General features: G+C 38.7%; 1 protein-coding gene across 2 annotated transcripts in view; it reads left to right on the top strand.

The window, feature by feature from the left end:
• LOC137169156 (cytospin-A-like) overlaps window positions 1-12,801 on the top strand; it is a 94,266-nt gene that overhangs the window by 35,128 nt on the left and 46,337 nt on the right. The window lies entirely within an intron of this gene.

The following is a 12,801-nucleotide window of genomic DNA, read 5'->3' as shown; positions in this document are numbered from 1 at the left end:
TCTTCTACCCATTTGTTTTCTCTTAAAACACTCATGTTTTTACCTCCATCAAAATATAAAAGTTTTGGCAGTACTAGATGTTACTGGGTACAACAGGTAGCTTGGAATTGGTTGTTCAAGTAACTCTTGATGTTATTATTGGGTAAACATCATAAATGTTGTACATCACAGAGAACAACATAACCATTCGTACCATCTAATGTCATTTAATATAGTCGTCCTGCAATAAATACCATCCTTTGTGAAACAACATCAAATTTTGGAAACTTTCAGAGAGATGATGAAGCATTCCGAGGGCCACAGTTTATAAGGATTTAGTTTGCATTATATCGTACAGATGTTGACGTTTATAGTGTCAGTCCCCTGTTTATACCAGCTGGAATTAGACAAATGGCTACATGGCAACATGAATATTCTGAAATCCAAAATACATGTTCTCAGAAGACAAAACATCTGTCTGTACCCACAGTTTAGCGTATTACTGTCAGCCTGATATGAATTTTCTATCTACAATCACCACAGGATTCTGATTACATAAATTCTCTTGAGGTGGTTTGATTACTCCATAATCAGCTGTTTAGAGACTAATCTTTCAACCCAGATTGGTCTCTCTAGCTATCAACCAATTAATTTCAAGTAGAGTCAATTTGACATAAATAATTTTCCAGAGAGAGAGACAGAAGGAGGAAAATAAACCACCAAGAAGGTGCTAAAATGTTTTAACTTTTTTTTTAAATCAACCATTAGGCAAAGGTAGATTATGGCTGCAGTGTAATTATGTCTGATTACTTAAGCATTGCTCTTTCATAGCTTCACAGATAGAGCCACTCCTGGCTAATATGTCTATTTATTTTCTTATCACACATATGTGTCATTGTTAGATTTAAAGGCATCACATGCAGATATGAGTTTCTTTCGGTCAACAATCCAAAAAATAATCAGTGGTTTGGTTGTGGGGTTATACTGGGTTGGTGTTGCACCATGTGTTTGTATTCTCACATGCTCAACACAGTGGGTAAGGTGAAAGGAATTAAGCATAGTGGAGAGCGAGCACATCCACACACTCCTCTGATAGCCCCCAACAAATTTAGAGCAATATTTCGAGATTTTGTCAAGACTTGACAAATTGATTTATCACTTTGCCTGGGAATGTTTTTTCACAATTGTGAATTTTTTTTTTCCTCTGAAAGCTATTTCATCTCTAGGGTGAATGTGAATAATTCTGAGTTGGGCTGACAACTCTTTCATAATTTCACCACTAAAACTCTGCAGTGTAAAACAAAAATGTGCACTGTAAAACTTACAAACTTAATATTCATTTGAAGCCACTTGAAACTGCATTGAGCTCTACTGCTCCTTCTATTGAATGTTAGTCTCATGTTGCCTGTAACAGTGACACCTGCCACAAATCCATAGTGGGGGTATGAAGGTGGTGCAGTCAAGTTATAGGGATTTCATATCATATAGCGACTTTGTCTAGTCTGACAACACAAACACACACTGACTGTCTGCCGGAGGAGGCTCGTGTCATCCAATATTTGCAACAGACTGTTCTGTAACTTGTACTAATACATAGTGGCCGATGCACTGTGCTCTGTGTGTGGGGGAGGTGACATCAAGACAGGGGATGCCGGCAGGCTCAACAAACTGGTAAAAAAAAAAAAAAAAAAAAAAAAGCTAGTTGTGTCATAGGGCTCAGTCTGGATACCCAGACAGGCAGTAGCAGAGGGGAGGATGAGTTCCTCAGCTCTATCTTGGACAATACCACCCACTCTCCCTACAATGAGCTGATGCAACCATGGAGCACCTTTAGCCTCTAGCTCATCTGCCTGAGGTGAGCCATGGAGTGTTTCAAGTGCGTATTGGAACAGACAGACAGACTTCTGGCCACACTAGTCTTCTGATTCTACAGTAGCATCCGTATCAGGCATTAGGAAAGTGCTGAAGCCTGGTCGCCTGCAAAACTCCATGATCTAACCTGAACTGGACTAGTCTGCAAATCTGTCCCTCTTGGTATAATCTAAGTTGAAATTCTCTGTATATTAGCCAGTAGTTTTGAACACATTTCTTCACTGAGCAGCACTTGAGTACATTTTACATTTTGCATTTGTTGTTTGTGCTTGAATGAATACAGGTTAAAAAGCTAATAATGCATATTTGGACATTTGTGTGCACATGTACATCTACTAACAGTATAATCTGATTAATTTACTTGTGGTATGAGAGGAGATGTAAAACCAGAGGCAAGGAAAAGAGACATGTGGAGTGTGATTGATGGACTTGAGTGTAGAGAGAATTAAGCTCCTGACAGGCTTTTGAGGAAAGCAAGCAAGCTTGTTTCCATTTTAAGGGAACATTTCAGAAGATTACATTTACAGTTGAGAAGATTACATGCAGCCATGATGTGAATGTAAAACTGTGTAAGTTGATATGCTGTAGGAAAATATACTTTTTTATTGAGTTGGAAATCAACGCTGTCACTGAAATACATAATAAAATTCTTTTAAGTCATCATGATTTGTTTAGATTTTTCTTAAATAGGGCTATAGGTTCTAAAAATGCAAATACTCCCTGTTGGCTCTTTAAGAGCTCACATTGCAAGTACATGAAACATTGATGAGAGCTTTCCTGTATCACAGCTTATGCAACAGCTATTGTGGTGCGTGATCAACAGGCTATTTCCTCTCTACCTTAAATGTGCTTCTGTCAGCACCTGATGCAGCCTGTGAACAGTTTTTTTTTTCTTTCTTTTTCTTCCTAACAAAGATTAGGCCCTGTGCGGAAGAGGAAAAAGAGAGAGAGGGGAAAGCCTCTCTGCTTGCGCTGCTCTCTGGGACCAGTGTGCTGCTGACTGTGAAGTTAAAGCTCTGCCGCTATGCTACAGTCTGCTCCTGGCCAGCATTTCCCAAGATGGTTGCATAACATGGAATAAATGAGGCCTTCCTCCTCCACACCAATACACAGCTAGCTAATGCCACAGGGAAGAACAGAGCAACAGGCAGCCAAACTGAAGAACATGAATCACACTGTTGAAAAATAATATCCATGAGATAATTTATCTATCACCGTTGAGCAAAAACATCCGTTCTTAACCAATGGTTATTACTCACCCGGGTTTATACTTAGCCCTGACCTCTAAATCTAAATGAAAGACTGACCTCAAATGTTTAATGAGAAAAACAAACCACCATCCACTTGAAACACTGTCATGATTCCCATTAAATCTGTCTAAAGGTTTACAATTATATTAGAGAGCATAAACAAGCTGGGAACTGAGATGAACTTCATTTAAAAAGCATTTATCAATCTCAGCCTCAATCAGAAGTTTGAGTTTGGCAGTGGTTAGGTGGCGCTCATTTCTTTGTTCAGCCATGGTGGCAATCGTTGTTCATGCTAATGAGGTCAGTATGCTTCAAACAAAGTTCTTGTGGGGTCTTTGAAGTGCATCCCACTGTAGCTTTCTGTCTAACATTTAAACGTTACTGTAAAAGATAACTTTTTATAACCGACAATCTGAAAAGCACATCCATTTCACACAGCAATTGCCACACCATGAATGATAGGCCTTTCACCCTGCCTTTGAGTGTGGCCATGCAGAGCAACTATAAACACTTTTGCCTTCACGTGTGGTTGGATGTTGCACAAACTAGTTTTGTTAAATCTAATACATCTAAACAAATTTGTTTTATTTGTATGAGTACAAATGTATGGAACTAGTTCTTAGCTGTTTAGATGATCAAATGGAAAAGTTGGCAAGACCTGGCAATGATTTGATTTATATTGTGATATAGGAAATATCAACAGAATAGCAAATTGCATATTTACTGGCATGAAATAACCAAAGCTTCTTCATGTTAATAAAGCTGTTAACTAGCAGCACTGCAGAGACAGCAGAAAGGAGACGGTTCTTAATAGGAACGTGTTTTAACTCATACATATAGGGACAACAGTGGACATTATATAAGTGGAAAGAGTGTTAGATCTTGCAACTGAGACAAAATCATATTCAATTGGATATAGCTTTGCAGCAGAGGCTGCATTTCACCTTTTGATTTCCACCCACTCCCTCCCACTGCTGCTGCTCTCTCCACGGCAAGCAGACACTGGCTGATGTTGTAGTGATGCCACACACCCTGGACACAGCTTCAGTCTCTTCTCTACTCCCTTCAGCGGAAGAAAATGCCAAATAGGGACCTTATAATCCATCCCTACTCACTGTGCAGTAGCCTATAAAGCCTCCCACACTACTTTGATTTAACACAAAAGATAAAGATAGTTCTTTATGGAGCTGAAACATACCCTTCCCTTAGGTTGTATGTGTTTCTGCATACATGTGCAGATCTTTATACATATTGTATATGTGATCTGTTTACGATAAAGGAGATATCTTTCAAAGGAACAGTAAAAGTTCTGATCTAAAATAGTCATGACAACCTCATGATCTGAGGTCAGATCCTCTGACAAATTTCCCATTGCAGTCTTTGAGGTCCACTTTAAATCTAACCAAGTATGACATAGCATGCCAACTATATGAGATGACCAGAAATGGTCTTCTCACATTGTTGGCATCCATCCCACATCAATTGGAATGTAATTTCAAAGCAGCATTACATAAAGCGCTTCCATTTGACATCTTCTCAGATGTTAGTGCTGTGAGAGTAATGCAAACACTATGTGTACACTTGTACTGTGAAATTAGTGTTTTCTTCCAACTAGAGACAGTAAAACCCTTAAACACCAAAAATACTTTTAGGTTGAGATCAAAGTGTCCTTCATATGGTTTAATATTTGTCTGTGGAATATTGCCTTAAGGAAAACATAGACCTATTTAAAGCTTTTGAGCTGCTCTGACTTTTGGCATTACTATTCAAATTAAGCAAAAAGCTTACTGAGAGATGCAAGATAGTCATAGAAGAACGGCTCAAGATGGGACCTGTCATCAAGTAATTGCAAGAAGAAGCTATTTTACCTTTTCTCATTTTTTATTGATTGCTCATGTAGGGCTGCATTAATCTGCCAATTATTTTCTTGATCAATCGATTAATAATTTGATCTATAAAATAGCAGAAAATATCAGTCATCCAGAGCTCAGGGTGGTGTCTTCAGATTGCTTCTTTTGTCTGATCAACTCTCCAAAACCCAAAGAGATTCAATTTACATAAATCATCACATTTGGGGAAGCTGGACCATGAAATATTTGGCATTTTTGCTTGAAAAATGACTAACACAAGTGATCAATTACCAAAATAGTAGCTGATTAATTTTCTGTTGATTGACTAACTCTTCAGTGGAAGAGAGGAAGGTGTACATTGCATCTGGTGAAGTTAAATTGGGCAGTTACATGTACCTGGAGCTGCATTTTTCCTTTTTCAAGGTGCCAGCAAATAAGCAATTTATCCTCAGTCAGAACCCTCATGTCAAGGAAAGACTACAACCTCTCCTGATGTGCAGGTCCAACAGTTTGGCATTTTTTGATCCATGTCTAAATCATCTTCAGCTTGTAAATGTATTCAGCCATGTAGCTCATTAAGATTTCCATGTTGTCATTCTGTACTGACTGCCGGTGATGTGCCATAGAAAGCGTACATTTTAATGGCCTATTTGTTACATGCTCTTTTGCAAGACTTCTAGGTAATAGTAAAAGCCTAGCACTTTGAGGACAAAGATGGATGATGCAAATTGAAAAATGTTTTTCCTCTTTCCTTGCTGCCAACATGTTCTGTCACGGTTCTGGAGAGGGTTTCCACGTGTGGGAATTCAGAGGTGCACCACTCTCTTAATTAGGCTGTTTAGTCATGTACCGCTCCATCTGTCTTGCACCTACTGCAGCAGAGAGAGAGAGAGACAGAGAGGGAGTGTAGGGTGGGGTTTGGTGAGAGACAACTCATCCCCAATACCTGTAGAGGCTGCACCAGATTGTCAAACAGACAGTGTGAAAAGTTGAGCTTTAATGATGGCTAACCAAATGCGAAGCATATGAAATATAGAGGACGGGCCCTCCCTCCTGATGGCTGTGGTGAAGACAGATTAAAAGATCCTGCACACTACTCAAACAGACGCAGAGAGAAACGGCCATGAGAGGAGTCTAACAACAAGCCATAAAAAGAAGGTAATAGTTAGCAGCAAACCCAGTGATGCTTGTTTAGATAAACAATAGATAAGGAGGCTCCTGAAATTCAAAATTCCTAAAACAAAAATCTGTTTACACCATTTCGAGGAGAAGAGATCAGTGTCTACTGTATTACCATGACTTCCAGTGGTTAAACAAGCACATATAGAAGGGTTGGCTTGTTGGGAGAAAATACCCAGTCAAATTAACGTCTATTGGAAGGTTGTCAATAACAAACCCCTGTTCCAAAGTTTGGTTTCTATAAAAATATATATACAACACATCAGCAATCAAAATAAGGATTTACAGTCAGGTCATTGAGGTCACAGGTCAGGTGTTGTTGAGATGTCCAGGCCAGGTCATGCCATTTGTTAAACACTCACAAGATAGTAGGATAAAAGCTTGTTGCTTTGGCGACTGTCTTTTTAACTACACAGGGATGAAAGGCTGTCTTATGAAGCCAAACAGAAGGAATTTTGATGAACTTAAAAGTAATAAAAAGTTAACATGCTAACATGAGAAATTAAGTTTAAAGCCACACTCTACATAGTATGTGTAATATTACAGTATTTCTCTTTATTTCATTTAATAGTTTGTCAGGGACTGTCCTGACTGATCAATAGAAAAAAAAAAACGTAAATGAGACAGACCACCTTTCATCTGTAGTCCAGATTTTTAGAATTTTCAACTTCTTTGATAAGAATTTGCTTTTCTTTGCTCACACAAAATAAAAACAAAACAGAACACTTAGGACATCACGTAACCACACTGAGACATCCCTTACCAGATGTTAAAAAGAACCTTAAAAATCAAATAAATTTGTAACCACTTTTCGGAAATTTAAAGATTTACCTTGCGTTTATTCTTATTGTCAGTTGGTCAGTGAAAGTTGTTTGGCCAAAAAAGTCTAACATTGAGCGTTGTACCTTAAACACCTTCAGTCCCTTAGTCATTTTCTGCCTTATCAACCCCCTTAATTAAGAAGCCATAGAAAGTTAGAAGTAGACGGTATGAGATCTGTATGATTTGACTGGCTGCCATATGGGAATATGCTTCACTAAGTGCCACATGCATCTCTCAGCGTTGGTGTGAATAGACACATTTGTTGAAATAGAAGCCTGTCTCTTCCATAATTCATATGTGCATATATGCACATATAAAGTGTAAAGCAACATGGAAGGCTTGATCTAGCTCTCAGAAGTGTGGCTTAGCTTTGAAAAATAGTTGTGATAAAACAAGATGTAATCACTGCACCAAAATAGTTTCATGAAAGGATTGATTCCTTACACAAAACTGTTCTCCTGCCGCATAAGAATGCAGACTGTTGTCAAAAGAAATAATCTAGAGCGTCCAACTCAAAGGAGGAAAACAGCAAAGTATTTGTTTTTTCCTTATTGTAATTTTTAACCAAAAACAATTACAAAATACTTGGTCATGCATGGCAGATGACAGTTTGTGGCATCTTTTTCTGCTGAAAATGAAGAGGGTATTTGTTTTTAAAATATTTTGTTTTCTTACTCAATTTAAATCTTAGAAATTGGAAATTGGGTTCAATAACGGCAAGAACAGCAATCAATAAGCAGAACTGGAAGTGGAATCAGAATTGAAATTATTGCTCTCACAATTGTAATTATTGCTAAACTTAAAAATGCCCCATCTCTGTATCACGTTTGATGCTCAAATAAAGAGATACACTCTTATGGTCTCTCAGCACTGCTGTGTGAGTCAAAGCAGAGTTGTGGTGTGCCGCCACACCGCTCCATCTGTCACTCTGGTGACAGTTCAGACTGTTAGAGAGCTGGGTGAGGGGAACCTGTAACCACCAGGTCCCAGGATTCATTACTGATGCTGTGCTGTGACCTTCAAAGTGGACGTATCTTGATGTACATGAGGTCAAACAAACACACACACACAAACATGAACACACAAATACTGTAACAGACACATCACATGTGTTCAGTTGGTGCTGCCCTGACAGAAGAGGTTAGGAAGTCAATATGGACAACCATATAGGCTAAAGCTCAACTGGATCACAGACTATAGGGCAAGAGCCAATGGGGGCACCATCTGTTCCCAAAAGCACATATATTCAACATCAGCTTCTTGCACCTGTTCAGCCAAATACTTGTCAAGCTTACACTTGGCTTTTCAAGCTTGAAGCCTATGAAAAAGTTCCTTTAGCTGTTGCAGTTCCTGCAAAATCCACAGTCAATAAGGCTTGTTGCCCAAATTTCCTAACACTCAGACAAGATGCAGCAAGAGGTAAAACCCAAATATCCAGATACCAGAAGTTCCTTCAGAAACCTATAAGTGATGTCACAGATTGACACTATGCCCATTTTTTTTTCGTGGTTCATGATTTTTCAAATCCTAGGCAATAAAATCAATAATAACTCATGGACTCTTAATGCAACCAATGACAAGCAGCAAGAAAAATCATTGTTCCATATAGTTGTCAATTAATTTAGTCTGTTAAATTATTCAGAAATCCATTCACTGATTTGTTAATTTACTGTGGGGTTGAAATATAAGCCCTGTCAAATAGCCAAAAAGGAACACTTCTCTGGACACTATTTTGCGGTATACCCACTATGAACCTAAACGTTAACATTACACTATACCTAATACCTACAGCATGCCAGATATTTCTGCTGCTGTCTTCTGAGTCAGTAGGTCTGTCCATTTCTGCAGTCCTTGACATCATCGTCTAAGCCTGCCAGCAGAGAATCTGATTTATTGATTGGCTGTGTCATCTTAGGAAAGACTGGGAGATAAATATGCATACTATGTATGAGGTAGAGCTCATACATAGATTGAATTTACCTGGAATCAAAATTAAAATATACTGCGGTCCATAGTACGCTTAACAGAAACTGTCTGATCTATGATGCTAAGTTGTGTTATTTTTCATATAGTGTCACTTGTCAATCAAACAGTATTATTAAATGTGAAAATGTTGTTGTGTAATATTAGTCAGTAATTAACAGTTTTGAGACAAACCCAATTGAAAAAGGTCGTATGCCCGTATAAGACCAACTCTAATGAAAGTTCAAAGCTAAAATTCAAGTCAAGAAATTAGCCAACCTGACATCTAATGATATCTATTACTCACAAAATGCAACTCCAAGCCAAGTTTCATGTTTCTGAGGTAGAATTTAACTACAGCCTCAAGTCTCCTTGGACTTGACAATATTTCTAGAAATTTCACTGCAGATTAATTATATTCTATTAAGTAATTAATGAGGGTTAATGAGGATTAAGAGGAACTTCAATTATAATGGTGAGTTGCAAACCAGTGCCTATCTCTACTGTTATGTAAGTGATCATGTTTTTTATAGCTCAAGTCTCAACCTGCCAGTGGCAAAAGCCAAATACTGAAGTACTGGAAATCCCCTCTGGACTATCCCCCCTTGACTACAGAAACACCTGCATGACTGTTAGCATGGTGCCTTTAAATCTTCAGCATTGTCCTTTCCTCTTGAAGGAGCAGACAACTGTTAATAACTCTAAAAGGTCCCTTGTGAGGCTTGCTGCATTAGACAATTACTCAGTACATGTTAACGTCTACCCAGTGGATGTAAAAGACTATGATAAATGAGTCATACAAAAAACTGTTCTTGTGCCAGACACTTAACTGAAAAGAGTCCAAATGGTTGTCTGAAGCTCTGGTCACTCAGAAATCGTGTTCATGTAACTGATGAATTATCCCTCAACTTCTGACAAAGCCATTAGAGCTGAAATGGTTAGTCGATTAATTATCAAATCAGTTAATCAAGAGACATAATCTGCAACTATTTTTGTAATTGGTGAATTGTTATTAAGTAATTTTCAAGCAAACAAACAGACATTCTCTGGTTCCAGCTTCTCAAGTGTGTGGATTGGCTGCTTTTCTTTCTAAATTAATATCTTAGAGGTCTGGACTGTTGGTCAGATAAAACAACGATTTCAATACCTACCCTGGGCTCTTGGAAATTGTGATGGTAATTAAGTTTTTTTCAAATTTTATTTAAAAAAGATGATTAATCGATGAATTATGACAATAATCAATAGATTCACCGATAACGAAAATAATTGTTACTTGCAGGCATTTACATCAGAAAATGCAATAGGCAAAAATCACGGTTGCCCTGGACACAACGGTATGAGGACAAAATGACACAATGTGTCACTTTCTGGTTAATCAAACCACAAACTGAAGCTCATACTTAAAGGCACTAAAAAACAGAATACACTACTGCCCTCATTTTGACATGCATAAAGAAGAGGAAAAATAATGACTGCTGTTACAAATAATATGATTCACGTATTATCTTTCAAATTACATTTGCATGAGATTTAAATTGCCAATAATCCTTTTATGGTCACATATCACTGGATATGGCAGGTTTATATTCATCTGGTGCAAATAGGCAGAGAGGGTAACACAAGACTCTTGTTTCTAAAATATGACCTTGCATACTTAGCTACTGCAGGACTCCAGAGTGCTGATAGCCAGCAATACGTGAAGGATTTTGCTTGCCTTCCTAACACAGGGCAAATTTTTACTCATTGTTCTAGGGACCCTACAACCAGGCAAGAAGCTTCAAGCTATTCTGATGATTAAGTTCAGTTACCTCTAATTAGCCAAGAGGGTAAATACTGTAGTCTTTCTACTCAACTATGTCATGCATTCTTATGAAAGCCTTGTGAAAGACCAAAATGTGAATTCCTTTCTTATGAAAGCCTTATGAAAGACCAAAATGTACATTTTTTTACAGATTCAACTTGTGTGTCTGTTCGTGTGTTATTCCCATAAACATTAGTATGGGATATGTCCAAAATGATGCAACATATAGTACAAAAAGAAAAATAATGTCAGTACAACATCCATTATTGATTTTCTTTCCTTTGCAATCTCTTTCCAGTAAGTGAACAAAGAAATGGTGTAGATTATTTATTAATTTGTCTGTTTGTCATGACACTATTCCCAGTTGTGTCTGAAATAAAAGCAAAAGGAATACCACAGATGTGACAAATGCAAAGAAAAGCTCTTAGAGGGGGTTTTGCTCTCAGTTTCTTTTGATCACAGCTTTCTTTTTCTCTCCGCATTGACTTCTCAAGGCTGTTATGCAAGAGACTAGGAGAAAAAAACCTTATGTTCGTGAGTGGGAGGGTCGTGGTGAGTTTTGAGGGGGTAGGGGGTTGAAACATCTACTCATGTGGCATTATAGGTGATGACAATGTGATGCTGCAGCTTAACTCCCATTATGTGATGCTGGGGTGTTGGGGAATCCCCTGGATAACAGCTTCACCACTGTGGTGCAAGGGAGTTAACAAGAGCAGGTCCTTGAGGAGAAACACATTCTGAGAGCGTGTGCTGTCTACTTTATATGTTACATGACTGTCCCCTTCTCTGTCATTTATTTCCTGATATTCTGCACTGTGCTATTCAATAACAGAAGGCACTTGATCACTGTGATATTTTAAATTAAAGCAGTTAAGCAAATTAGGTTGGAGGATACCAGGAAAAAATGGAGGATAAGCTTGTTCTGGCTGTGTCTGTCTATCCTGAGCTTTATGATATCAGACAGAAACTATTATAACAAAGACAGAAAAGCCCATTTGTGAGAGCAGATCAGCCAGACACTGAATGTTACTTGTGAGTGTTGTGCTTTTATCACCCTACATGTTGTAAGCTTGTTGTTAGCTGTGTAGTCAACCCTCTGTTAACATGGCGTTAAGTTAGCTACCTAGCTAATGTCAATCTGCTTTCTTTTACATATCGTCACTTATCTGATTATAGTTGATCATTGCCAATGAAAATGGAAATACTTGAGAAACAAGTATGGGAAAGTGAGAAAGGCTGAGAAGGAGAGGAAGAGTGGTGGCAGAAGGTGGAGCAGAAACAAAACCCACGTGCAGCTTTGTTTTCTCTCGCTGCACAAAATGCTTCATCCCAGTGCTCCTCAGCGCCCTGCCAGCACTTTTCTGACAGCGTAAATGCTATATGGACACACACCCTAACACATTGGCAGTAATAACAATCTTAAAGGATGATGAAGTTACAGTAGGGTAGGGGTTTTTAGCATGAGTCTAGGGATGGAAGTCGGCCAGTCAGTTGGTCCACCTCTGGTCCAGACTTGCCTTGCCAGGAAAGCTTACACCAACATTCATAGTCCCCAGAGGATGAACTGCACTTTGGTTTATGACAAAATGCAAAGTGATATTCCCATCAGCATCAGCTTTGTTTTGTGTTTCTGTTTAGCAAATGTAGTGTTGTCATGCCATCGTGAGCATGTTGCATGCAGATGTTGGCATTTAGCTCAAAGCACAGCTGTGTACAGCCTTACAGAGCCGCTAGCATGGCCATGGACCCTTATAACCCTTTTTCATACAAATGTGCTGGTTTGGCTTGACTCAGCACATCAGCCCAGAACGGCAGGGATTGGCTCCATTACAACAGGGATAGCCACTTGAGGTGGTGTTTTGAAGGTGTGATGAAGTTACCGCAACCCGCTTGGAGGTGGGTCGGTCACGTATTGACCCCACTTCCAAGATGGTCAATCTTGAGCGCAACTTGGTGCAACTCGGCGCGTTTAAAATGGTAGTGGAATTAAAATCAAAGTGGCATGGTTTGACTCGGCGCGGCCATAAGCGCCAATGGAAAAGGGCTATTAGTCTTGTTTATTTTAACATGTGCACATATGCATAAA

The sequence above is a fragment of the Thunnus thynnus genome, chromosome 18, assembly GCF_963924715.1.
Source record: "Thunnus thynnus chromosome 18, fThuThy2.1, whole genome shotgun sequence".
Taxonomy (NCBI): Eukaryota; Metazoa; Chordata; class Actinopteri; order Scombriformes; family Scombridae; genus Thunnus; species Thunnus thynnus.
Note: the sequence above shows the minus strand (reverse complement) of the source record. Positions and strands in the feature narration are given on the sequence as shown.